The 24,996-nt window shown below is 47.9% G+C and overlaps 3 long non-coding RNA genes across 5 annotated transcripts; 2 read left to right on the forward strand and 1 right to left on the reverse strand.

Moving 5' to 3' along the window:
- Positions 1-1,159: 1,159 nt before the first annotated feature.
- LOC148002168 (uncharacterized) lies at positions 1,160-4,802 on the forward strand. Its single transcript, XR_015634581.1, has 4 exons — positions 1,160-1,918; positions 2,001-2,209; positions 3,276-3,394; positions 3,884-4,802. It is a non-coding gene; the product is annotated as an uncharacterized LOC148002168 (long non-coding RNA).
- Positions 4,803-6,225: 1,423 nt separating this feature from the next.
- On the forward strand, positions 6,226-9,658 carry LOC148002169 (uncharacterized). The gene is made up of 2 exons (XR_015634582.1): positions 6,226-6,348; positions 8,676-9,658. It is a non-coding gene; the product is annotated as an uncharacterized LOC148002169 (long non-coding RNA).
- A 171-nt stretch (positions 9,659-9,829) lies between these two features.
- LOC120095879 (uncharacterized) lies at positions 9,830-13,419 on the reverse strand. 3 transcript variants are annotated; one of them, XR_015634580.1, is made up of 5 exons: positions 13,368-13,419; positions 12,962-13,265; positions 12,764-12,856; positions 11,079-11,183; positions 9,830-10,261 (listed from the first exon to the last, which is right to left on the reverse strand). It is a non-coding gene; the product is annotated as an uncharacterized LOC120095879 (long non-coding RNA). The 3 variants fall into 3 exon arrangements; XR_015634579.1 differs by lacking the exon at positions 12,764-12,856; XR_015634578.1 differs by lacking the exon at positions 11,079-11,183.
- Positions 13,420-24,996: the final 11,577 nt, after the last annotated feature.

Genomic DNA, 24,996 nt, shown 5'->3' on the forward strand with positions numbered 1-24,996 from the left:
AGTAGAGCTGTCCAGTAAAATATAGGAGACTCGATTAAATTTTAATTTTGCACACTGAATAGTGTTCTGGCATGAAAGCATCTCAAATATGGCGCGTGCTTTTGTGGGTTTGAGGGGTTTAAATATCCTTTGTTAATCCTTTGACAGTTTCACATGGGCTTGTGATGTATTTTGATTGTAGCCACCACCCTGAATCTTTCTTCTTCTGAACAAGATCAGCTCCTACTTTCATGTTGTGTGTGTGTGTGTGTGTGTGTGTGTGTGTGTGTGTGTGTACTGTGAGTGTACCTGAACATACACATGTAGTGATAAATATGTATATATTGTATGTATATAGATATATGTATATATATTATATTAGATATTGTACATGTGCCTGATCATATGCCACACCACATAAATGCAGTACCCTCAGAGGCCAGAAGGGGGCATCAGGTCTCCTGGAACTGGAGCTACAGTCAGTTGTGAGGCATCACATAGGTGCTGGGAACTGAATCCCGGTCCTCGGCAAGAGCAGTAAGTGTTCTTTAACCAGTGGGCCACCTGTCCTGTACCTGGGACAGTTTTAAAAAGCCACATTATATTTGTCACAACTCACTGGACTGTGCATTTTAAAATGTGCAGATTTTACAACAGGCGAACAACATCTCTAAAAATAAATGCCCTATTTGCTTAAGCTTGGAAGGTCGGGTTTCTGTGAAAGTGGCTGACCGTGAGCCCTGACTAATTAAAAGATTAAAAAAAGAGCGGAGAACGGAAAGCACGTGGAATCTGGGATTATCAGCCTGCTAGGCTCAAGTCTTGAGGGACGGGGGTGTGGGGGAGCTGTACTGGATGCCAAATGACATTTGGGTTAGATTGGGGAGGAGAAAAGAGATGTTATACCTCATGCTTTGGTTCCCAGCAGCTGCCGGTTGGTGTCTCTGCCCCTGCCTTTGCCCATGGCTCCTCTCTGGATGAATTTGGGGTGATTTTAGCTCAAAGCAGCTTTTGCAGCCGCACAGGACCCTCCGCACAGGACCCTCCGGTGGAAGAGCCCTCCCTTCGCCTTTCAATCTACCCAAATCCATTGTCCACAGGGGGCAGAGTCTGCTCTGCAGGCTCCTAGCCTTGCTGGTAAGAGAATTTTAAAAATAGCCTCGGAAGGGAACTGGAGGACAATTTATTGGAGTCAGCGAGCTACAGAGCAACAGGGAGACGCCGAGCAACAGGGAGACGCCAGCAGCTGCCGAGAGGAGAGGAAAAAACAGAGAAATAGAAACTCAAAGTCCTCGTAGAGTACAACGAAAAGACAGTCTACGGAGGACGCTGTGGTAAAACCAGGAGAGAAAGAGCTGGTGCCCAGAGCCCTTGTTCCTCCAGTGTGTGAAGGAACACAAGACCGCTTTCTTCTCTGGGTAATGTGGACCTTGGACACAAAACCAGCAGCTCCTCCTTTCAGGTCAACAGAGGAGGAAGTACTTAACCTTAGTGTTATTTAGGATAGTTTCATAGCCAGCTAAGACCCTGCTCCAGGTAGCCTCAGACTCAGGACAGGTCTAAGAAGGAAGGCGTCTCACTGCCGGTCACTTCACTCTTGTCCACTCTGCTGGAGATCCGTTGGACCAGGAGAGAGTGACTAGAAGCAGTGATCCGCCAATGGCTTCCCTTCAAGTTTTGTTAGCATCGAGTCACTTTAAGGCCCATGTCCTTGGTTCCTCTTTAACGCGGCAGCTCTTTCAAGCGTCTTGTGGATCTTTATCGCCTATGGAAGGCCAGCGCCAGCTAATTTTTTTTTTTTTTTTTTTTTTTGGTTCTTTTTTCCGGAGCTGGGGACCGAACCCAGGGCCTTGCGCTTCCTAGGCAAGCGCTCTACCACTGAGCTAAATCCCCAGCCCCGCTAATTTTTAACATAGCAATGGAAGACCCGTGATTAAAGGTGAGCTAAAAGCAACATGCGGGTTTTTTCATTATGTTTTATAAACTAGCCTTTTAAACTTTTCCCCTCCCTTTTTACTTAGTTGCTGCTGACGCCATTCCTGCCGATTGCCTCAGAGGAAGCCACCATATTGGAATTCATATGAGGGGTCACCCCCAAGCTCCTTATAATACTCCCACTCAGCCAGCCCCAGTGGAGACTCTCAGAACAGAAACCTGAAGCTGTCCGTCTGTCTAAACCGCATGCCTTCTGGGGAATGCGCATGTCAAGCTATCAAGTACAAATCCTAAGGTATCTTCCGGATTCCTTATGGAAACCAAGTTGGGGCTGGGGGAAGGGTGTCTAAGATAGGGTTTCCATTGTTGTGAAGAGACACCATGACCAAGGCAACTCTTACAATGACAACATTTAACTGGGGCTGGCTTACAGGTTCAGAGGTACAGACCATTATCATCAAGGCAGGATGCATGGCAACATCCAGGCAGACATGGTGCTGGAGGAGCTGAAAGTTCTGGATTATTCCAAAGGGAACCAAGAGAAGATTGTCTCCCATGTAGCCAGGAGGAGGGTGGCAAGCCCACCCCCACAGTGACTCACTTCCTTTAACAAGGCCAAGCCTACACCTCCTAATAGTGGCATTCGCTGGGTATTCAAGCATATTCAAACCTCCTCAGGGTGTAGGGATTCTATTCCTAATCCCTGCTCCTCCCATTTGCTGGGAAGACACCAGCAAATGCTGCTGCTGCTGCTGCTGCTGCTGCTGGCCGTAATGGCAGTGCTTGCGATTATTACTAATGGCAATATACAAAGATAACACTCTTGGAGCCACACGAAGGAACACGTGAACCAAACGGAATAACTCAGCAGGGCAATTCCTTTCTGTCATGAAGCGGTTACCCAAAGCTTACACAGCCAAGATGGCCTCCCTCTTTTATCCCTGACGCATGTGGGGGACTGTATCTGATCCCACTGGTGGGAGACCAACTTCACAACCCCTCCCCCCGGAAGAGGAAGGAGAAGGGTCAGGGAATGTGGGCCCGTGTTAAGATAACTAACTTCGATTAAAAAACAGAACCAACCAGAGAAATAAACACTTCCCACAGTGATAGGTACAGTAGGAGCTGAATTGTCTTTTTGTGGGAGGGGGGAGGGGAAGAGTCGCTAATCTGGAAAGGCGACTAGGCTCATCCTGCCGCTGTTTCCAGGGACAGGGAGGACTGCACAGCTCTGGCTATGAAGTACCTCTTTGAAAGTATTCAGATGCGAGTTCGACAGAGAGGGGTTGTTGAGGGAGGTGTGGTGGTTTAAATGAGAAAATTTCCCTGTAGTCTCAGATATTTTGAATGTTCCTTTCCAGTTGGTGGCACTGTTTGGGGACACTTAGAAGGTGCAGCCCTGCTGGAGGAAATATGTCACTGGAGGTGGATTTTGAGAACGTGAACCCTCACCTACTTCTTCATGCTTGTGGCTTGAGATGTAAGTTCTGTATCATGCCGCCCTGTCTGCTCCCACCTGACATCATGGACTTGAAGGATTAAAAATTAATAATAAGCCGCCTAGCTACCCAAAAAGAAGAGGTAGGGTCTGTGAGAACATGAACTTTTCGCCCCTCCCTTGCTGTGCAATGGTTCCCGGAACATTCTTGCATGAAAGGTTTCCTGGAACAGCCACAATGACCCATAGCCTCCGGCCACAATGGTCCAATGGCCCTGTAAAATGTCACTACCCCTAATCACAATGTCACAAAGGCCTAGATGTATGGGCAGTTTATGGTTTTGGAATTCCCCTCCTCCCTCCCTCTTGATCCCCCTGGTTTGTGGTTTTTTCCTTTATAAGCTCTGTGAAAATTCAGGTCGGGGTCGAACTCCTCTACTCCCTGTGTGGTGTATGAGTCTCGACCCCAGCATGCTGGCCTGAGCTCTCGTTTCATCTCGCTCACAATAAATCTTCCTCGTGTGATTACAGCAGGTCGGTGTCTGTGTCCTACTGGGTGCGCGTCTTTCCCGAGACTTGAGTGGGGGGCTCCCTTCGGGGGTCTTTCATTTGGGGGCTCGTCCAGGATCTGCGCGACCACCCAGGGGTCCTAGACCCACTTGGAGGTAAGATTCTCTGTTTTATCTCAGCGCTGTGTCTGGGTCTGTGTCTATGTTCTGTCTGGGAATCTGGTGCGATCGCTGTTTCGGTTTTGCGGACGCTCAGTGAGACTGCGCTCCAGGAAGGAGAGCGGGGTGGATAGGGATAGACGTGTCCAGGTACCCACCGTCCGTTCGCCCTGGGAGACGTCCCAGGAGGACAAGGGGGGACCAGGGACGCCTGGTGAACCCCATCTGATAGGTCCAGAGGAGACTTTACTCCTTGACGACCGGTTTGTTAGGCAAGGTCTGCGACCTGCCGATCAGTTTCAGTGTCTCTGGTCGACACGAAGTCGACGTCGGTTTTGTTTTTTTTTTTTTTTCTCTTTTGTTTGTGCTCGTGTGTGTGAGTGTGTGTGAATTAAGTCCTGTAGTCTGTGTTTTTCGGTACCGGTTTAAGGTCTTAGTGCACTGTCTGGGCAGATGAAGGATTCCTGCCCTGTGCACGAGAGTCTTAGTGCACTGTCTGGGCAGAAGAAGTTTTCCTGCCCTGTGCACGGGTGGAAGAAGGTTCCCCACCCCGAAATGGCGCCTGTGAGTAGATGAAGGATTCCTACTCCGAATAGTCTTTTTCTTTCTTTTTTTTCCTTTTTAGAAAGCGCACCGGGGGACGCCCCAATCGCGCAGGCTCTGGGACTCGTGAGAGACGTTCCACGAGTCAGCCTTTGTTGGGTCCTGGCTCTGGGACGCGTGAGAAACGTTCCTCGAGCCGAATTTTGTCGGGAGGACCCGGCAACGGACAGTCAAAAAGATCTGACTGTGACTTTGGAGGTCGAGTTCGGCTGCCTATTTAAGTATAGGCACGGACAAGTGTGCTTAGATGTGTTAGTGTCTGTTGTCTGTATTCTGTTTCTGTGTTTGGTATCCCAGAAGCAGCTAAGGTTAAGCTGCAGTTTGGGCCAGGTACTGAAGGTACCAGGCATCTGTGGAAATTGGTTATAGGATGCTTTGTCTTGGTCTTGTTTGTCTGGATTGTTTTCTGTGGTATTGTCCAGTGTTTTTTTGACTTTTGTTTCGTGTTTGAATTTGGACTGACGACCGTGTTTAAAATCTTGGACTGACGACTGTGTTTGAAATCATGAAACTGTTTGCTTTGTTCGTCGAAGAGTTTTACTTGGTCCCCTTAATGCTTAGTAAGAAACTTAATCTTATGGACCCCGCTCTAGTGGCGGTGTGTTGGTTGATAGCCAAAGTTAATTTTTAAAATAGTGTTTTATCTGTGCTTGTGCTCGCAGCACACAGTAGAGGGGAGCGAAATTAGCTGCGGAGCTGCTGCAGCGAGCATGGGGACTTCTCAAGTCTCACCCAATTTTTCTGGCTCTTCAGGAGCTGTTTAAAAGGAAAAGGCTTAAGGTAAAAAGAAACACTATAGAGAGATTTCTTAGTGAATTACTACACCTTGGTTCGCGATCTCTGGGAATCTCATGGTGGACAGCTGAGATAAGCTGGAAAAGGATTTAAATTTTGCTTGGGAGCAAAGAATCTTAAAGGTGGAGTTTCAGCCGGTATGACACTTAGTGCGTAGCTGCCTAAAAGATCAAAAATGCTGTTAACAGGCTAAAAAAAAAAAAAAAAAAAAAAGGGACAGGCTGTGTTAGAAATGCTACAGAAGAATAATCTAAAAAGGCTGAGAGCTAGGTGGGGCTATAAGGAAAACAAGAACAGGAAAGGAATTTCTGACATTTGCTCACAGAAGGAGAGTGCTCATTTAGAGAAGTTCTTTAAGGAAGCCTGCCTTATCTGCTGTCTTTATTCCAAGGGAGGAGTCAGTCTCCAGCACTAAATTACTTGGAGGTAGCCAAGGTCAGGATTAATGTTTTCTTTTCCATGGGCCTTTAAACCCAGTGAGACAGTTTGGTAAAGGGCTACTACTGAGGTCCTGATAGCCCCAGGTGAACTGGTTACAATTCTTTTATCAGCCCCCTGGCATCTAGCACCCAGGTTCTAACCATCTCTCCATCCTTTTGTTATTAGTTGTTACTAGAAGCCTAGTGTCATTTGGAGGCTGGTTCTCTTGAGAGGCAAAGCCATGGAGCTGACACTGACAATGGCCTTTTTGTTCCAAGAAAGGCCTCCTGGTTTAGCTGTGTGACTAAATGCTGTTTGCCCTCTTCGGTAGACTCTATTCTCAAGATTCTCTTGTTTTCTCACCATCCCATTTGATATGCTTGTTAGTAACTGTTACAGGTCTTCTTTACCACCGATGAAAGACGGAATCCTACTGGAGACCAGAAAAAAAAGGGTTCCAACACGCATAGAAGGCCCTCACTTCTGCCTGCTCTCTTCATACCCCTGAAGGTAGGGAGTGCTCCAGGTCTGCCCCCAGGCTCCAAGGGTGGGTCTCCTAGGGGCTGGAAAATGCCCCACCAATCTGGCTAAGATAAGGAAAAGATATGAAGAGAAAGTTACAGAAACTTGAAGGGTTAAGCTAAGTCGCTGAGAGAGTTATTGTAAGTTGATGCATGGTTCAGGGTCTGTGCAGAAAAGTGGACAGCACCTAATAGCTGTAGAAGAAGATGCAGAGAGACAGAAAAAGAAAGAAAGAAAGAAAGAAAGAAAGAAGGTAAAAAGAGCAGAAAGCTAGGGAAGAAAAGAGACAAAAAGAAGAGGAAGCTAGAGAGCTAAAGAGAGATAAAAGACAAGAGAGGAACATATACTGGCCACAGTAGTTAGGGAACCTAAGAAGATAGTACCTGGCAACAGAAGAGAATTCCTGGCTAAAGATCAGTGTGCCTAATACGAAGAAAAAAAAGGACACTGGGTCAGGGACTGCCCAAGAAAGAACAAGAGGGGCCACTGGAGAGCTTCTTGGTCCTAGAGTGCTGGCTATGTACAGAGATAGAAGGGAAGTGTGGATACAGGGACCCAATGCTCTGTGCTCCTATGCTCCAGTGGGCCAGTATCCAAAGACCTTGGGTACAGGGGCCTACTGGCAACAAACAATACTTATGGACTGCCCGAAGAACAGTGGACCTTGGCGTGGGCCGGGTAACCCACTAGTTCATAGTCATCCCTGACTGCTCCCATCCCTTGCTCATGAGAAAATTGCTCCCCAAAATGGCTTGCGTGGGCTGAAATGGCTGGGTGAGGCCATGTGTATGCATATCTACAGACTGTGTATGCGGAGCTTAAGACCTGTCTCAGTGCACCAGTACCTGATGCTGGGAGATGAATGGCTTAGCGCTGTTCTACTTGGAACATATCACTCCTGCCAGCCGGGCACTAACAATTATCACCCAATCCAGGACTTAAACTGTGATAGAGTGGCTGATGTTCTGCCTTTGAATAGAGTGTCCCAAAAGATGGGACCACTGGTCAGCTGCCATGGACTAGATTCTCTACCAGTTGGGGACAATCTGGTCACCTTGCTGCCCAATCCGGACCTGGAGCCACCACAGCACGAGTGTCAAGTACTGGCAGAAGCCCATGGGTGGAGGAAAGACCTCTGCGACTGGCTGATTGACCCCTGCTGAAAGCCGAGGACCTTGTCCACAGACGGGAACAGTTCTCTTCATGAATGAAGGTCAGAGACAAGTGGGTGCTGCCATGGTGGACAACACAATGTCATCTGGGATGGCTGAACCTCTACCCCCCCCCCCCAGTACATCAGCACTGCAGATGCCTTTACCATCTCTTGGATGCCCTGGTGAAGCCAACAACTGTGAGTACTATTCATTGCTCAGGATATCAGGAGGGAAGAGATTCAGTGACATGGGGCAATAACGAAGCAGATAAAGTGGCTCGAAAAATGGTTATGCAGGAGCCCATCCTGGTTGCAGGCCTGCAAGAGACAGCCACTGGGAACTGGGATCGGACTAAGGGATGGCCTCACTTAGAAAAGGCCCAAATTGCTTAAAAGATAAAGGACAATGGCACATTGAGGGGAAAGCTATACTTCCCAGAGAACAAAGAAAAGACTCACTTTGCCAAATACAGAAATGGACTCAATTAGGAGATAAAAAGTTTGTCCAAGTAGTTAAGTGTATGTAATAGACTTTAAGATTTTAGCCAGAGAGGCAGTAGAAAGTATAAGGTATGTCAATAAGTGAATGCTTAGCAAGCAAACAGGGCAAAGAGACCTAGAGAGTTTGGTGAAAAGTCCAAGTGAACTTCACTGAGATAAAACCAGAAAAATATAATCACAAGTATCTCCTAGTGCTTGTAGATACTTTTTCAGGAATAGATAGAAGCTTTCCTCACCAAACAAGAGACGGCCTCTGCAATCATCAAGAAGATACTGGAAGAAATCTTCCTCCGATTTGGAATGCCCAAGGTAATCTGGTCAGACAACGGCCCTACTTTCGTTGCCAAGGTAAGCCAGGGTGTGGCCAAGTATTTAGAGGTCGATTGGAAATTACATTGTATTTACAGACCTCAAAGTTCAGGACAGGTAGGGTAAATAAATGGAACTCTAAAAGAGACCCTGACCAAATTAACCATGGAGACTGGCACAGACTGGGTGACACTCCTTCCCTCTTGCTCTCTTCAGAGCAAGAAATACCCTTCCAGATTCAGCCTTACCCCCTTTGAGATCTTATATGGGGCCTCAGCCCCCCTGACTGTATTAGATGATGTTACTGAACCAACATGTCATAGTGCCATAGTAATAATGATTTGTGTGCCAGGCTAAAAGACCTACAGGTGATACAGAAAGAAATCTGCTCACAGCTGACAGCAGCCTATGCCCCGGAGACCCCTGAGACATCCCATCAGTTCCAGGTTGCAGCTACACTGAGTCCAGACACTCGAGCCTCGCTGGAAAGGACCGTACCTGGTGCTGCTGACCACCCTGACAGCTGTCAATTCTCAGCCCTCACCAGCCGTGTACTAGCTGTTGGGGCTGAGAGCTGGGACCTAGAGGGAAATTCAGTCATGTTTGTCCTGGGTTCTATCAAGATAGGTGTGGGGTAGGCTTGATTTCCATTACAAATGATGTAACACTGCATATGCTAGTACTCTTAACACTTCTTGGGACTGTGCCTCAGGGATCACAGTCCGTATAAGCTTAGAAGTTCTAAAAGCTAGTCATGACCTTGGTGGATAGGCTTGGATAGTGTCCAGGTTAGAATCCTCATGTTAAGACTACAATACCAAGCTGTTATGCTAGATGAAGCTGAGTTCTCCATGAAGTTCTAGGATTAGAACTATTAACAAAAAGAAGAAGTGGGGAATGAAGGATTAAAAATTAATAATAAGCCGCCTAGCTACCCAAAAAGAAGAGGTAGGGTCTGTGAGAACATGAACTTTTCGCCCCTCCCTTGCTGTGCAATGGTTCCCGGAACATTCTTGCATGAAAGGTTTCCTGGAACAGCCACAATGACCCATAGCCTCCGGCCACAATGGTCCAATGGCCCTGTAAAATGTCACTACCCCTAATCACAATGTCACAAAGGCCTAGATGTATGGGCAGTTTATGGTTTTGGAATTCCCCTCCTCCCTCCCTCTTGATCCCCCTGGTTTGTGGTTTTTTCCTTTATAAGCTCTGTGAAAATTCAGGTCGGGGTCGAACTCCTCTACTCCCTGTGTGGTGTATGAGTCTCGACCCCAGCATGCTGGCCTGAGCTCTCGTTTCATCTCGCTCACAATAAATCTTCCTCGTGTGATTACAGCAGGTCGGTGTCTGTGTCCTACTGGGTGCGCGTCTTTCCCGAGACTTGAGTGGGGGGCTCCCTTCGGGGGTCTTTCAGACTCTCCCCCTCTGGTACTGTAAACCAGAATAAACCCTTTCTTCTCTAAGTTGCCTTGGCTATGAGGTACTATCACAGCAACCGAGACATAGCCAGTACAGAGGGTGGTGAATTTATTAGAAGAGTTATCACCGCCACAGGCAGATGATGGCATGGCAGGGGTGGGGGTGAGGGGTGAGGCTCTGAAGAGAGGAAGTGAGGGATCCCGGCAGGAAGTGGGAAATTCTTCTCTTTTTCTGAGGATGGGAGTGGCTTCGCAGAGTAAGCTCCGTAAGCTCGTAAGCTCCGCAGCCAGGCTCTCTGATTCCCACACAGAAAGCAGGCAGGCTGGTGTGAAGCAGGGTTTGCGGCCATCAGTACACACTTGGATGTCACCTCCCTGGCACCTGGGAGTCTGTTAGCTTGAGATTCACAGTCAATGTCTCAGCAGGCGTCAGCTGGTTCCGGTGAAAGGAGAAGGGCCAAGGCAGGTAGTGGGGCAGCTGGATGCTAATATCACATCCGTCTACTCTTAACATGGGCTCCTGAGGTAAGAGCAGAGAAACATTCATCTCCCAGCAGAAGTGGCCAGTGGAGGCTCTGCTTTTCCCCACTCACCAGCCTATGGAAGATAACTTGACTTACCCAATCTGGAACTGTGGGAGACACACACACACACACACACACACACACACACACACACACACACCACACACACACACCCCTGCAGGTGTGCAGCCCCGCCCCCTTCCCAGCCCTGCAGCCCCGCCCCCTTCCCAGCCCCAAGGCAAGCTGACTCAGGCTGACTTATTCCTAACTGTCCATCTCACCAGGCTTTTCCTGCAGGTGGCAAGATGCAAAACGGCATGCAAAGCTTTCAGGCAACCACATCATTTCAGAGTGATGGACGCTACTGTGCTGCACTCCGATCCCCCACAAACCACACAGGGACCGTTGATGACCCCTGGCATTCCTGTCTGAGCTGCCTGGCTGCTATGCCCTTCCTTCTGATGAAGTCGTTTCCTCCAGGAATGGTATTACCACCTGCCATCATGACTGTAGTGGAGACCCCCAGGGTACACTGGCCCTGCAGAATACCCTGCCCCTGCTGTGAGTCTGCTAGGCAGAAAACCGGCGAACATGCTTGTATCTCTCCCTGATGTCAGAACGTATTGAATAACAATAAGTTCACAAGCCGTATCGGTTTGCCAAGTAGTCCCTGTTTCCCTTGAGAGCTGGCTGTTGGCAAACGTGAGTTCTTTTATTTCTGATGTTCAGTATTGACTCTCACATCACACATCACACATCACACAGGAAGTGTTTCTATATATGCTGTTCCAGTGTATGGAGTAGATGTAAAACCTGTCAATGTTGAGGAGGCCACAACAGCGGTTGCAAAGTTCAAAGAGGTCTCCCTGGAGGCAGAAGCACAACTGGATGCTGACATTACATTTCCATACATTTAACCTGGGCAAATACAGGTGTTAGATAAGATATCAGCAAATTCAGGCCTTTCCGGGTAGTATGCTTCCTTAATCCTAGCACTCTGGAGAAAGAGTGGGGTGGATCTCTATGAATTCCAGGCCAGCCAGGGCTACATTGTGACAGTTAGAAACAGGCTGGAATCTTTTGGGTGTTTGGCCAGGTTTCCAGCTTGGGTGAAGCTAGAGGTGAGAAGAAAGACTGGGTTTGGATGGATGGATGGATGGATGGATGGATGGATGGATGAATGGATAGATGATGGACGGGTGGATGGGTGGATGGATGATGGATTGATGGATGAGTGGATGAGTGAGTGGGTGGCTGGGTGGCTGGGTGGGTGGATGGGTAGGTGAGAAGGTAGCTGGATGGGTGGATAGATGCAATTCAACCAATGCAATGGTCACTGAGCTCAGGTGAAGCCCTCGGAACAGCCGAGCATTCCCTACCTGTGTGTCCCTTGATGGCACACTGTATGTATGGTCAGATAAAATACCAGGAGGCCTTACAGTGTTAAATACCCTCCTCCCCATGGCATTCAGGCCAGGGTGCTGCACCCTATGACCATCTGGTGGCTTCAAGTTCTCCAACCTAGATTTTTTTTTTCGGAGCTAGGGACCGAACCCAGGGCCTTGCACTTGCTAGGCAAGCATTCTACCACTGAGCTAAATCCCCAACCCCTTCCAACCTAGATTTTATGACATGGTTTTAATGTGTCTGTACAGTCCTATGATCCAAATATATTTGGGTACGTTCATAGATAGCCATAGTTACCGTCCTTAGCCTGTACCCCAAAAGCCAAATTTAATTAGTAAGTCAATGAAAAGAGCCAAATGGAGACCAAAAGGCAGAAAAGGGAGATGCATTCAATGTGGCCACACTGAGAAGAAGGACACAGAGAGATCTAGGACCCTTCAGACACACCAGAAGAGGGCATCAGATCTCATTACAGATGGTTGTGAGCCACCATGTGGATGCTGGGATTTGAACTCAGGACCTCTGGAAGAGCAGTCAATGCTCTTAACCTCGGAGCCATCTTTCTAGCCCTACACTGTCTCTCCTTTAGAGTGATGTGACAATGTGTATATCTCTTTCATGAGAAAAATTTCCCCGACTGGCCCAGGCTTTAGGCTTTCTGTTCTCCCAGCATTAGGTTGTGGGGGGAGGGTTGTAACTTTTGGCGGGTCTATTGTTTCAATGCTCTGAGAGGCAAAATGAGGGACAGCAAGTATCTCTTTTTACTACCTTAATCCCTGCTAGACTGGACAGGGGACATTTTACTTATAGGAATGAGTTATGTGTCAACCTGTGCTTCCTGGACGGTACTGAACAGATCAAGTCTATATGGCTACAAACCAGTCACTCTACCTCTATTTTTATGCTTAGAGCCAAATGCTGCTTGTTAAATGGAGTCACAGCAGCCAGGAAGCAAAGGAGGGAGGACGTGATCCCACTATCTCCTTCAAAAGCCTGTCCCTACAGATCTAACTTCCTCCGCTAAGCCCCACCCGCTAGAGGATCCATCACCTCCCCTTGGAAGGGCAGGAGGTAGTCAAGGCTGCGCAGACCTGTACTGTGTCAGGACTGAGTTGGCAAAATGTCGCGTCCTCCTGTCAGACAGGATCTTCCAGAGAACAGAGGATGCGCCAATGTTTGATTGTCTTTAAAAGGAAGACACAATTTTAAAATGCTTGCATTGACCTCGGCTACTGCAGCCCTGTCCGTTTTTCCCAGCCCCAGCAGAATAGAATTTGGAAGCTCTTCACCCTGGCTCGTCTTCTCCTTCCGTGTTTTCTGGCTCGGTCCCAAATCAGACTTCATCGGGTGCGACAAAGCATGACATGAATCCCAACGGGCTTGGCTTGGGGCCTGTTGTGAAATCTGTAAAAAAACGATGTTTACATCCTGGTGCTTTTCTCTTCCCGTATCACCTGGACAGGTATTCCCCTCAGGCTGTCTGTATCTGTCACGGAAGGCAATTTCACGAGAGGCTTCCTTCCACTTGGGATTTCCGGGCGGAGGGGTTGCTGTTAGCATCTGATTTGCACCGAGTCGGTTGGCCTCTGCTGCCTAAGAGAGAGGCAAGAGACAGGCTTTCTACAACACTGGCAGTCTGGCTTCATCTCTGCCAACAGATCGGGAGCAAAACAGGCGCCCCCCTGTCAGACCTACCTGAAGCGCCCTCTCTGATGCGGTCCTATCTGTCAGCCGGAGGACCGGCTCTGGGAGGTGGATGTTGTTCCTCGGGCTCCAAAGGCCATATGCTAAAAATATTGCTGGCAGAGACTGACACCCGAAGAGCTCTTGGCAGTGAGGATACTGTGCTGTGAAGTGGAGCCTTTCCTTCAGAGAAGGATCTCCCCGCTGCCCAGTGTAAACAAACACACTGCCCCGCCCTCAGGGAGCTCTGAGAACAGGGAGCGGCTTCTCACTGGGGATGACTGGGAATCCCTCCTCTTTCTAGCCTTACACCCTCTGCTTCCTGGTCTAAGCGTCCTCTTTGGGTAAAGGAGATCTCGATACCCCATAGTTGTGGGTTGAGTATCCCCGCACAGCAACGTGTTGAAACAAACACGTGGAGGTTTCAATGAATGGATTAATGTCTTTCTTGTGTGTTTTGGGTAGTTCTCGGGAGAATGAGTGAGTTCTCACTCCCATAGTGCCGGATTAGTTCCTGGACAGTCAAGTTGTGAGAAAGAGAGGTAGCCTCTTCTGAAGCAACACACAGCCTTTGCCAACCAGACATGGCTGCCCAATCTTGGACTTCTCAGGTTCCAGAACAATCAAATAAAAACAAACAAACAAACAAACAAACAAGTGATTGGGGACTCAGGTGACCTCTTTAGTGACAGAAAACTGAAAGGTCCCAAGTGTGAGACTCAAGGAGGATAAATAGGCAGATCACCACCCCCTTAGGTAAGAAGTTTACCGTGGGCGTCTGAAGAGACAACTCAGCAGGGAAGAGCCTCTTCCAGAGGACCAGAGTTCGATTCCCAGCACCTGCATTAGGCAGCTCACTCTAGTACAGATTTGTATATCACTCCAGCTCTATGAGATGTAACTCTTTTGACCTTTGAGAGCACGCTCAAGTGCTCTCGGACGGACACACACACGTACACAGAAAACGAAAAGTAATGTCTTAAAAATAAATTTATTAAATGAGTTATCAACATCACAGGCATGCAGATAGCATCATAACTGGACTCTTAGAATTCTGGCCCATGAGGATGTTTTTATTTTGAAGACTTATTTATATTTCCCAGGTGAAGCGGTGCACGCATCTAATCCCAGCACTTGGGAGGCAGAGGCAGGCAGATCTATGTGAGTTTGAGGCCTGAATGATCTACAAAGAGAGTTCTGGGATAGCCAGGGCTGTTACACAGAGAACTCCTGTCTCAAAAACAAAACAAAGGTCTATTTTTTTAATTGCATGCATATGTACATGGGTGTGTTCTTGTATGAGTGTAGTGCTCACAGAGCCTAGATGAGGGTGTCACATCCCCCAGGGCTGGGGTTATCAGGCGGTTGTCAGCCACCTGACCACATGGGTGCTGGAAACAAAACTTGGGTGAGATCCACACTCTTGATTGCTGAGCTCTCTCCGGTCTTTTTAACAGCTATGAAGGAGGGAAGACTGCCTCAGAGCCCTAGCCTGCAGCCACACTATCTCTAACTCCCCAGGAGCAGGGAGAGAAGCGGGAATTCCAGAGAAGGGAATGTACGGCCCAGAGGATATGAAGTCAGGACGTAGTTTTAGCTGAATTTTGTTGCCTGAGTTGGTAAAGCTCTAGTTGAGGTGTGCCCGTGTTGTGGGATGGTGTTGCGACAGCACTAGTAGCCATTTGATGGCCAGACAGTGTATTTAAGAATTCACAGACAGGAGCTGGACAGTAAGAGTGTGCACCTTTAATTCCAGCACTCGGGAGACAGAGGCAAGCCAGCCTGGTGTGCAGAGAAAGTTCCAGGACAACCAGGGACACACAAAGAAACCCTGTGTGATGGTTGGTATATGCTTGGCCCAGAAAGTAGCACTATTAGGAGGTGTGTGAGGCTCTGTTGGAGTGGATGTGGCCTTGTTGGAGTAGGTGTGTCACTGTGGGTGTGGGCTTAAGACCCTCACCCTAGCTGCCTGGAAGCCAGTATTCTGCTAGCAGCCTTCAGATGGAGATGTAGAACTCTCAGCTCCTCCTGCACCATGCCTGTCTGGATGCTGCCATGTTCCCACCTTGATGATAACTGACTGAACCTCTGAACCTGTAAGCCAGCCCCAATTAAATGTTGTCCTGATAAGAGTTGCCTTGGTCATGGTGTCTGTTCACAGCAGTAAAACCCTAACTGAGACACCTTGCCTCAAAAAAAAAGGGGGGGGGATAATTAACGGACAGGCTATTGGTAGCATCATCCTGTGGCATCGCCTGTGGCAGTAGCGACACCAGAATCAACTATGAAGGAGGAGGGCTCCAGATGGTGCGACTGGAGCAGCTTGGGTCTTGGGTTCTTACATTTGCAGTCTTTTTATTTAAAAATGAAACGGAGGGGGCGGGGGTTGGAGATTTAGCACAGTGGTAGAGCGCTTGCCTAGCAAGCACAAGGCCCTGGGTTCGGTCCCCAGCTCCGAAAAAAAAAATGAAACGGGGGGATAGTTATTTTAGAAAAGGAAGGTAGAGGAAGAACCAAGGGGTAATGGTTGTCCTCTCAAGTCTAGCTTCTTCTGAGCTGAATATGGGGTGTTGCAGGGTCAGGGAGGGGTCTTCTGTGTCGAGTAGGTAGTCAGGACTTGATTTCTTGGACAAGAATTTTGTCACAGGGGGCTGGAGAGATGGCTCAGCAGTTAGGAGCACCGACTGCTCTTCCAGAGGTCCTGAGTTCAAGTCCCAGCAACCACATGGTGGCTCACAACCATCTGCAACACAATCTGATTCCCTCTTCTGGTGTGTCTGAAGAGAGTGACAGGGTACTCACTTATATAAAATGAAAAAAAAAAAGAATGTTGTCACAGAAAGGTAATAGATTGACTTTTAATTTTTTTTTTTTTTTGTTCTTTTTTTCGGAGCTGGGGACCGAACCCAGGACCTTGCGCTTCCTAGGTAAGCGCTCTACCACTGAGCTAAATCCCCAGCCCCGACTTTTAATTTTTTTAAAGATTTATTTCATGTATGTGAGTACACTGTCACTCTCCAGACACACCAGAAGAGGGCATCAGATCCCATTACAGACGGTTGTGGGAACTGAACTCAGGACCTCTGGGAGAACAGTCAATGCAGCTAACCACTGAGCCATCTCTCCAGCTCCCAATAGAATGACTTTTTAAAAGGCTGTGATAGCCTGAGGTCTTCTTAGCCTCGGATCTGTAACATCCTAACTCTCCATACCCAGACACTATTGGAGTTTTATCGACCAAGCTCAGATAAAGCTGAGTTTCTAGGACTTGAACCTAACCGGTGCCTTTCACTGTCCCTTCAGATTGCCTCGGCCCTTGACATCACCCGTTTTCACTAAACAGACTTTCCGTGGTCTTTGCCCGCATTAATACAGGGAACTCTCAAGCCGTGTCTCTGCCTCTAGTGCTCCCTCTTGGCAACCCAGACATGCACAGAATTCACACTAGCCTTGGTTTTGCATCTCCTGGAAAACGTTGCCCCGTAGTTCACAAAACAGAATGCAACACCTCCACGTCTCTATTATCTATTCATTGCTGTGTGACAAATTCCTTCCAAAAACTAGTGACTTATTCTAACAATAAAATATTACCTTTCCAACTAGAGGGATTGGCTCAGCAGTTAAGAGCGCCCATCAGTCACACCAGAAGAGGGCATCAGATCCCATTACAGAGAATCAGGGTTCGGTTCCCAGCACATACATGGCAGCTTACAACCTTTTTCTGTCTCTGTGAGCATCAAATGTGTTGCGCAGACATGAACGCAGGCCACTATTCATGCACTCACAAATAAATAACTAAATCTAAAGATTAAAACAGAAGACAAAAAGAACCCTGTATTATCTCATTTTTCCCGTGATCAGAACTCCAGGGGTATCTTAGCTGAGCTTTCTGACTCAGGGTCTCTCTGGGGTCAAGAATCACCGCTAAGACGGCTCACTCACGTAGACCACGCTGTAGCTGGACGGCTCACTCACGTGACTCAGTGTGGTCACGTAGAACACGCTGTAGCTGGCTGATGGCAGGGTACTTTATTTCCTCTCCGTGTGAGTTTCTCCGTAGACCTTCTGCATCCCCATGAAAGGGCACCTGGCTTCCCACAAAGCAGACAGGAAGGAAGTGGCCGTACACTCCTCAACCTGGTCCTGGAAGAGCTAGCCCATCCTCCCAGCCCCATTCAGTTGCCGAGTCGGTCACGGTGTTTCAAAGATGAGCAAGAAGACACTCCCGGGGCTGGAGAGATGGCTCAGCGGTTAAGAGCACTGACTGCTCTTCCAGAGGTCCTGAGTTCAATTCCCAGCAACCACATGGTGGCTCACAACCATCTGTAATGGGATCTGATGCCCTCTTCTGGCCTGTAGGAGCACATGCAGGCAGAAAGCTGCATGATGTATACATGATAAATAAATAGATATTTAAAAAAAAGAAGAAGACACTCGCAATGGCTGGAGGATGTGAACAGGTTCACAAATGAATGCTAGGCGGCAGCTGGCATTTGGAAGGGGCCAGGATAACACCACAGACTCGGTGATGATTCAAAAGAGGTGTCTTCCGGCCAGGGACTTAACTCCGTTGCAACAGACTGTGAGAGCAGCAACCCAGCCAAGAATGCCAAAGAAACCGGATGTGGTGTGTCCATCTCACCTGGACTGTCTTATTTTTTTTTAATTTTTAAATTTTTATGAATGAGGCAATGTATTAACCCAAGATCCTTTTTTTTTTTTTTTTTTTTTTTTGGTTCTTTTTTTCGGAGCTGGGGACCGAACCCAGGGCCTTGCGCTTCCTAGGTAAGCGCTCTACCACTGAGCTAAATCCTCAGCCCCAAGATCCTTTGTTTTAACGCTTCATGTTAGTAGCTGCCATCTATCCAGCCATCCTGTACAGATCTCTCTGTCCCTGAGATTTCGGCCCTTTTCCACCATTTTCAGTCCCTCCAGGGCTTGGAGGACCCGACAGGCCACACCCTCAGAAGTAGCCTCTGCTGAAGTAGCTGGGCCTGACACCCGTTTCTCTGCTGCCCTCCGTAAATCTTGGTCATAGAACCAACCCCTGTACCAGTTCTCACCATATGGGGTAAGTTCTTTAGGTTTGGCCAACTGGACTGTGTCTATCCATTCAGGGACTTTGAGCTTCCCAGACTGTTTGAGGAAGGCTGCCAGAGCTCTGACGAACCCCTGCTGGTCTTTTACAGTAACTCTAGGCATTGTGCTCCCGCTGCAGGAAAGTGGCTGGACCATCTTCTGAACCCCCAGATTAAACAACCACACCAACATCACTTGCTTTCCCTATTGGGAAATTAAAAGAAGACAATTAAAAAAAAATGGAAAAGGTGACGACCTAGTGTGGTGGCACACGCCTTTAGTCCCAGCACTTAGGAGACAGAGGCATGCAAATCTCCGAGTTTGAGGCCAGCCTGGTCTACAGAGCGAGTTCCAAGACAGCCAGGGTTACACAGAAAAACCCTGTCTCGGAAAACCAAAGGAGGGAGCTGGCAGTCAGGGGTGGAACAAAACAAAAGGTGATGTTTCAGCATTTGCTAGTGGAGGGAGTCCTTGGCATATAGCATATGAGTTGAAGCAAAATGAACCAGTTCCCCTCTGAAAGTGCCCCATAGCTGCCCTTCCTTCTGTACTGGGCAGCCATCCTGCACAGCACAGGAACAGGAACACGGGTGGGTGAATCCTTGTGATGCCATCAAGTCTACAACCTGAGGACCTAAGAAAAACCAAACACGATAGCATATTCCTGCAATCCCAGCACCTAGGGGGTGGGAACAGGAAGATTATGAATTGAGGGTAACCTGAGCTATACAGAAACTTCCAGGGCAGCCTCAGGAAAACTACAAGACAGGACTGGTGAGATAGCTTAACCAGAGAGCACTTGCCTAGCAGGTACCAGGCCCTCTGTTCAACCCCCAGCACCAGGAAGAGGAAGCAAGAAAACACACCCTGTTACATTGACTCAACAGCAGACTTCGCCATTACTCGACGCAGAGGGTCAATAACGGGATGGGATGTTTTACTTTCTATCTCGGATTTCTGAAGTATCCTCACACATGCTCATTAATTTTTAATGTGCTTCCGTGGGCGTGATCTACATCATGCACATAAAAAGAGTTCCTAAGATCTATGTGCATTTGAAAACTTAATCAAGAGAACACCCGAGTATTTACCGCCTGCTTGAGACGTGTATATCACTTTATTATTAATAACGAGCACCTACTAATTCCTAGGTATTTATGATGTGCTGGCCCCTGCTGCCAGTATTTTACGTATAATATCTGCCGGGTCTTCCCAACACCCTTGTGAGTTAGCTACTCTTAGCATCATCTGACTAACAGAAAGGCGGGTAGGGAGGGGGCTTTCGAGGAAGAGCAACCAAGCACAAGGTACCAGAAAAGGCGCATTTAGATCCTGGCCAGCATCTGAAAGAGACATAAAAAGGAAAAAGAAAAACTTACTCCTTTCTGGCTCAAGGTGGGCAGACCAAGCTGAACCTCACGGTTGCTCAATTCATAAGAACTGAACAGTGTGTGTGTGTGTGTGTGTGTGTGTGTGTTTACTACACACTCTGTGTGTATGGTGTGTGCCTGTGTGTGTGTGTGTGTATACGTGTGGTGTGTGTGCATGTGTGTATGGTGTGTGTGTGCCTGTGTATGCATGTGTGTGTATGTGTGTGTCTGTGTGTGTGTGTGTGTGGTGTATGCATGTGTGTATGGTGTGTGTGTGTGTATGTGAGTGGTGTGTGTGCATGTGTGTATGATGTGTGCCTGTGTATGCGTGTATGCCTGTGCGCATGTGTGTATGGTTATGCGTGTGTATGTGTGTATGCGTGTGTATGCGTGTGTGTGTGTGTGTGTGTATTTTAGCATGGCTTGAGGTGAACCTGCCTTCCTGGGGGTGGTCCCTCAACCAGGTCACTGAGGGACCACCTCCTCACTTGTTAGATATCCACCCAGGCCAGAGATTCTGTTCTCTTGGCCATAAGTTTCTCCTTTCTGAACCCTTACTGCCGCATCCAGAGTGTTCGCTTACAGATAGAACAGCCATCCACACTGCAAGGTAGCCCTGAGGGAGCCTGACGAACAAGGAACGAGATCTTAAATACTCTAATCCTGTGGTTAAAAAGGGAAGTCAAACTACAGGGGACTGGCCAGATGCCTCAGTGGTTAGGAACACTGACTACTCTTGCAGAGGACCCCGCCCAGCACCCGCGTGGGGTAACGTCAGTTTGAGGGGATCCGATGCCCTCTTCCGACTTCTGCAGGCTCCCCTAAGAGTGTCTACGGCTGCATTCTGGTGAAATAGAGAATTAAGGCATCTTCAGGGAAGCATGTTCTCCAGGCTTCTGTAGAGCCATCGCCTGAGAATCGTGTTCTGTTATGGTTTGTTTGCGCTGCTGGGAATCAAAGCTATGAGCTTGTCTATGCCGTACAGGTGCTGTTCTACCACTGAGCTGCTTCCTCAGCTAAAACTGACCTCTTAAAGCTGTGCTTGGGGGTTGGGGATTTAGCTCAGTGGTAGAGCGCTTGCCTAGCAAGCGCAAGGCCCTGGGTTCGGTCCCCAGCTCCCAAAAAAAGAAAAAAGAAAAAAAAAAAAAAGCTGTGCTTGGAAGAGCTGGCTCCACAGTCAAGAGCACGAGTGGTTCATGCAGAGGACCTGGGTTCGAATCCCAGCATGGTGACTCCTAATTGCCTAATGGCCTCCATAGGGACCAACCATTCACAAGGTGCACAGACACACATAAACATAAAATAAAGGCAGATAAATATTAAAAAAAAAAAAAAAAAAGATCAGACAACTCTGCCTCAAAGACCCGGGGACCCAGTGGTACACAGTGGTCTCATTCCCTGGCCCTTGCCACAGTCTCCCCTAGTCGTCTGCTTCCCATCTCAAGGCCCTGCTTTGAAGTCGTCTGAACTCCAGCCATCTCTCCCGCCTGCAGTGGGTTCCTTTCATTAAAAAAATGTCAGTCGATTATACAAGTAAAACGGGCTCTCACCATAGGACTGCGTGTTTATTGAGAGAGTAAATCAGCAGATAGAAAACACTGCCCCCAAACCAATTAAAGAAACGCAATTGTCTTTTTTTTTTCCAAATGGAAGACACACTTATGGGTGTATTAAATTAAGAAAAATCAATAAAAATGATAAAATGCAATTCCAGAGAATTCTAGGAGAAGCAGTCTGCTTATCCAGCGTGGTGGGGGAAGCTGAAATAGAGACTTCGGTGAGAATGAGACCGAGAGGGAGGCTTTCCTGTCGTTAATCCCTAAAACGTGCTGTCCGCCGAGAGCTTCCTGTCTCCCCCTGTTAAAAGTCTATAAAATGTGTCTGTCCTTTGTCCCCTCATCTTGTTACCCACCAAGGACAGGATAACGCCGATGGCAAACCAACCACCGATCTGTATCTTACACGAAAACATCCCGCTCCTTACACTGCGAGGGAGGTGTGACGTGTGCATCGCCCTCGAGATGACAGACCTCAGAACATTCCGTCCCCCGGCTAGCTGTCTCTGTGACTGGCTAGCCCGAATCTCTCCTGTATTCGCATCTTCGCATCGGCCCTCTTCGCTCCCGATTACGACCTCTACTGGAGTTCATACTGCAGTCTTGGTTCTTATTTCTGTAATCATGGTCGATCCTTATGTTGGATATGGCTGCCTTTTGGGGCACCATCCAGGGACACACAATAAGACAGGCTCTGGGATGTGGGTGTTGTACTTGGCACCCAGGTGTCCTGACAGCCACGCCCTCTCCACGCCCACTCTCCAGCTTCTCCGGCAGCTCCCACAGCCTCCCTTCCCAACGTGGATGGGGCTCACCATCATTGCCCTTCCTCACCTCCCTCTGCGCAAGAACCCTTGCCCTGTGCCGGTTACTTTTTACCTGACAGAAGCATCTGTAGAGAAGATATCTTGTGTATTGTACGGATGCATCACCTGTCAATTAAAAAGCCTATGGCGGGGTTGGGGATTTAGCTCAGTGGTAGAGCGCTTGCCTAGGAAGCGCAAGGCCCTGGGTTCGGTCCCCAGCTCCGGAAAAAAAAAAAAAAAAGAAGCAAAAAAGCCTATGGCTTAGGCAGGAAATAGGAGATATTACATCCGGGAGGCAGAAAGGATTCTGGGATACAGCCAGGCGCACAAAGAGTTGCCTGGGAAGATGTGATGAGACGATCACATGGTACCTGAGCATAAATAACCAGCCACATGGCAAAAACGAGTGAGTTATTTTAGTTATGATGCTAGTCAGAGAAGAGTCTAGCTATATGGCCAAGGTATTTGTAAATATAATTTGAGTCGGAGTCTTATTTCTGGAAGCATAGGGCTGGGAAGTAGAACCAGCCCAAATTTCTGTAAGCGTCTTAACAGAGGAAGGTTAACTTTGGCTCACAGTTTGAAGGTGTCCAGTCCCCAGGAGTACTGACTGGCAGGTCACATGGCCTCCGCAGTCAGGAAGCAGAGAGAGAGAGAGAAATGCTGGTGTTCAGCCTGCATTTTCCCCTTCATTCAGTCTGGTACCCGTGGGATGGCGGCTCTCATGTTCAGGGTGGCTCTGCTCAGTTAACCTTTTCTAGAAACACGTTCACATATATGTCAGAAATGTTCTTTGGGGGTGATTCTAATTTTATCAAGTTGGCAAGAAAGACTAACTTGCAGGACTGGAGTGGCAACGGTTCTGAGGGTAAGAGCTCTTGCTGCTCTTCCAGAGGGCCTGAGTTTGGTTCCCAGCACCCATAGCAGGCAGCTCACAACAGCTTCCAACTGCATCTTTCTTCTGGCCTCCATGGGTACCCACACCCAGGCACACAGACACACACATAATTTTTAAAAAGTTTAAATAATAGAAAAAGGTTTAACTTACATTCCTTATTCTAGACTTGGGAAGTCTGTTCCCCAAGTGGCACCCTGTAATCTCTGCTCTTGCTCAAACACACGCTCCCCCATGAGGTATAAGGTCAGAATCTCCAGGACAGACCCGAAAGTCAGCAGCCAGCAGCCACTTTCTTACCAGAACCACGTGTCATTATTAACAGCAGAGACTCGAAGGCTATGCTAGTTCCCTTGTGCCAAGCCTGGGCAGAGAGCCAAGGAGGGCAGCCTTTGGGGTATTTGGTAGAACACAGGCTTCGGGACTCCAGCCTCTGGTCTCTTTTTTATTTTTTTTTTTTTGTTGTTCTTTTTTTTTTTTTTTCCGGAGCTGGGGACCGAACCCAGGGCCTTGCGCTTCCTAGGTAAGCGCTCTACCACTGAGCTAAATCCCCAGCCCCTGGTCTCTTTTTTAAAGATTTATTTATTTATTATATATATGTACACTGTAGCTGTCTTCAGGCACACCAGAAGAGGGCATCAGATCTCATTATAGATGGTTGTGAGCCACCATGTGGTTGCGGGGATTTGAACTCTGGACCTCTGGAAGAGCAGTCAGTGCTCTTAACTACTGAGCCATCTCTCCAGCCCCCTGGTCTCTTTTTATATCGGGTGCTAACTTCCAGCAGCCCAGCCACCTTCCCACTACAGCAAAGCTGGGCTCTCACTGGGTGGAGCACACAGAAGAAAAATAAGAGAATCCAAAATTCAAAAGAAGGGTCCAGGGCTGGAGAGGTGGCTCAGTGGTTAAGAGCACTGACTGCTCTTCCAGAGGTCCTGAGTTCAATTCCCAGCAACCACATGGTGGCTCACAAACATCTGTAAGGAGATCCAATGCCTTCTGGTGTATCTGAAGACAGCTACAGTGTACTTATATATAATAAATAAATAAATCTTAAAAAAAAATGACTTCAAAAGAAGGGTCCAAAAAGACGTAGGGTAATGGAAAGCGAATTCATTAGGGCAGTTGTCAGTTTTTAAAATGTGAAGAAGCTGGAAGCTTGTGAGAATATAAAATGTGGCAGACACAGAAACTCAACTTCTGGATTCAACAAAACTAAGAGACTCGACAGTTGTCAGTACGGCCATGTTCCTAGAAGTCAGCCACGGAGAACTGAAGGAAAAGTGTAGTGTAGACACGCAGTGAACTAGTACTCCGAGTAGAAGAGACGGAAATCATGATTAGTGCTCCTGTATGGATAAGTCATTAGGACATCACACTGAGACCAGCCAGTCACAAATGGACAAGGACTGGATAATTCCACCTAGGGGAGTTACTTAAGAATAACTCAATTAGGGGTTGGGGATTTAGCTCAGTGGTAGAGCGCTTGCCTAGCAAACGCAAGGCCCTGGGTTCGGTCCCCAGCTCCGAAAGAAAAAAAAAAAGAAAGAAAGAAAAAAAAAAGAATAACTCAATTAGTAAAGATAGAAGACAGAAGGGGACTTATTAGAAAAAGAAGGGAGAGGAGGGAATTGTTTAGTAGATGGGAGTGTTGGTCTCATATAAATGTACTTAATTCTGTTTGAACCGTACGCTTTAAAGTGGTTAAAATGGAGCTGGCGAGGTGGTTAAGAGCTCTAGTTCCCAGCACCCATGTTGCCAACTCCGGCTCCAGGAGGATGTAGACACCCCATTTGACCTCTGAGGGCACTGAGCTCAGTACACACATCAGCACCCAGATACATGATTAAAATAAGTCTTTGAAATATGGCTCCAATTATACCAAAAGAATAGCATTAGCGAGAGAAAGAGGAAGGGGAGGGTGGACCGGGAGGG

The sequence above is a fragment of the Rattus norvegicus genome, chromosome 12, assembly GCF_021556685.1.
Source record: "Rattus norvegicus strain SHRSP/BbbUtx chromosome 12, alternate assembly SHRSP_T2T, whole genome shotgun sequence".
Classification (NCBI taxonomy): Eukaryota; Metazoa; Chordata; class Mammalia; order Rodentia; family Muridae; genus Rattus; species Rattus norvegicus.